Consider the following 2,528-nt stretch of genomic DNA (forward strand, 5'->3'; position numbering starts at 1 on the left):
GCCACTGCACTCCAGTCTGGGCGACAGAGTGAGACTCCAGCTCAAAAAAAACCCCAAAAACCATAGCCAAAAGGGAACTCATGGTTCCCTACTTCCCTGACTTCCCCGTTGTTCAGGTGAAGAAGCCAGAACTCGTCCCTGACTCCCCTCTGCTTTTATGCCCCATATGCAATACAACATCAGGTCCTGCTGGATTTACAGGCAAATCTGTCCTGAATCTGCCCACTTCCTGTCACTTCTACTGCTGCTTCCAAATCACCAGCTGCTCGCCTCCCTCTCCCTGACGGTGTCTTCCAGCCAGCAGCCAGAGTAACCCTAAAAGGTAAAACTAGTCGTCATACTACCCCTTTAGCTAAAACTATCACTGAACCTCTCTTCTTTCACTGTCCCCACCCTTTCCAGCCTCTGGTAACTATCATTCTATTCTATTTCCATGATATTAACTCTTTTAGCTTCCATATATGAGAACATGCGATATTTGTCTTTCTGTGCCTGACTTGTTTCATTTAACATAATGACCTCCAGTTTCATCCATGTTGCTGCAAATGATAGGACTTTATTCTTTTGTATGGCTGCATAGTAACCCATTGTGTATATATGCCACATTTTTCTTTAGCAATTCCTCCACTGATGGGCATTTAAGTTGATTCCATATCTTTGCTATTCTGAATAGTACTCAATAAACACAGTAGACAGAAGGAGTAAGTTCTAATTTTTGATAGCAGAATGGGGTGACTATAGCAGACAATGATGTATTATGTATTTAAAAACAGCTAGACGAGGCCAGGCTCAGTGGCTCATCCTAGAATCCCAGCACTTTGAGAGGCCAAGGTGAGTGGATTGCCTGAGCCCATAGGTTCAAGACCAGCCCAGGCAATTTGGTGAGACCTCGTCTCTACAATAAAATAAAAAATTAGCAGGGCATGGTAGCACACGCCTGTAGTTCCAGCTACTTGGAAGGCTGAGGCGGAAGGATCGCCAGCGCTCAGTAGGTCGATGCTGGGGTGGCCATGAGTGTGCCACTATACTCCAGCCTAGGCAACAGAGTGAGACTCCAACTCAAAAAATAACAATAATGCCAATAAAAATAAAAATAGCTAGAAGAGAGGACTAGAAATGTTCCCAACACATAGAAACAACACATGCCTGAGGCAGTGGACCCTAAATACCCTGACTTGATAATTGCACATTCTATGTATGTAACAAAATATTACATGTGCCCATAAATATATACAAATATTACAATCAGTTTATAAAATAAAATAAAGGCTCAATTAAAAAAATAAAATAAAAACTAAGCATGTTTCTTTTAAGAAAAAAATCAATTATAACATCTCCCCTTTCCCCATGCACTCACTCCCCCAGTCTCTGGTAAGCACTCTTCTATTCTGCTTTCATGAATTCCACTTGGTTAGACCCCACATATAAGTGAGATCATGCAGTATTTGTCTTTCTGGACCTGGCCTATTTCACTTAATATCTTCCAGGTTCATTCATGTAAAAAAAAAAAAAAGACAGAATTTCCTACATTTTTTACAGCTAAATAGTATTCCCTTGTGTATCTAGACCACATTTTCTTTATCCACTCACCAGTTAATGAGCACTTGGTTTGCTTCTATATCTCAGTCACTGTAAATATGCTGCAAGGAACAGCATTATGTAGAATAGCAACTATAATCCATAATCATATATTATTAATTTTAATTTTCTTTTTCCTTTTTTTGTATTTTTTTCTTTTAATTTTTTTATTTTAAAGATATGGGGTACAATTCAGGGTTAGGTATACAAATGTTCATTATGCAGGTACCCTTGTTGATGAGGTGTGTCCTCTCACTCCAGGAAGATTTCCACTACTGCCAATTCCACCTCCCCAGATCCCCCGCCTCCGGCAGTTTCCTGCTACTGCCAACCCTTTTCTTATAGTATTAAAATAATTGTTCAAGGTCCTCTTATGAATGAGAACATGTGATACTCAGTTCTTTATTTCTGTGATAGATACCTCAGTAGTATTGACTCTAAGTCCATCCAGGTTGCTGTGAAGTTCATGATTTTGTCCTTCTTTATGGTCGCATAATATTCCATCGTGTATATGTACCACATTTTTTTATCCAGTCCAGCTTCGATGGGCAACAGGGTTGGTCCCATGTTCTTGCTATTGTGAACAATGCTGTAATAAACATACGTTTGCAGGCATCTATTTCAGAGTGATTGAGTTTCTCCAGGTATATTCCCAGTAGGGGGATTGAGGGGTTGTGTGGAAGGTCAATTTTTCGATCCTTTAGGAATTGTCACATTGTTTTCATTTTAATATTCTAAAAGATAGCCGGGCTTGGTGGCTCAGCCTGTAATCCCGCGCTTTGGGAGGCTGAGGTGAGTGAATTGCCCGAGCCTGCGGGTTTGAGACCCACCCGGGCAACTTGGCAAGACCCCATTCCCACAATAAATCAAAAAATTAGCCGGGCGTAGTGGCACGCGCCTGTAGTTCCAGCTACTCAGAAGGCTGAGGCAGAAGGATCGCCGGAGCCCAG

The sequence above is a fragment of the Carlito syrichta genome, unplaced genomic scaffold, assembly GCF_000164805.1.
Source record: "Carlito syrichta isolate Samal-C Ts95f unplaced genomic scaffold, Tarsius_syrichta-2.0.1 Scaffold305276, whole genome shotgun sequence".
In the NCBI taxonomy this organism is placed as follows: domain Eukaryota; kingdom Metazoa; phylum Chordata; class Mammalia; order Primates; family Tarsiidae; genus Carlito; species Carlito syrichta.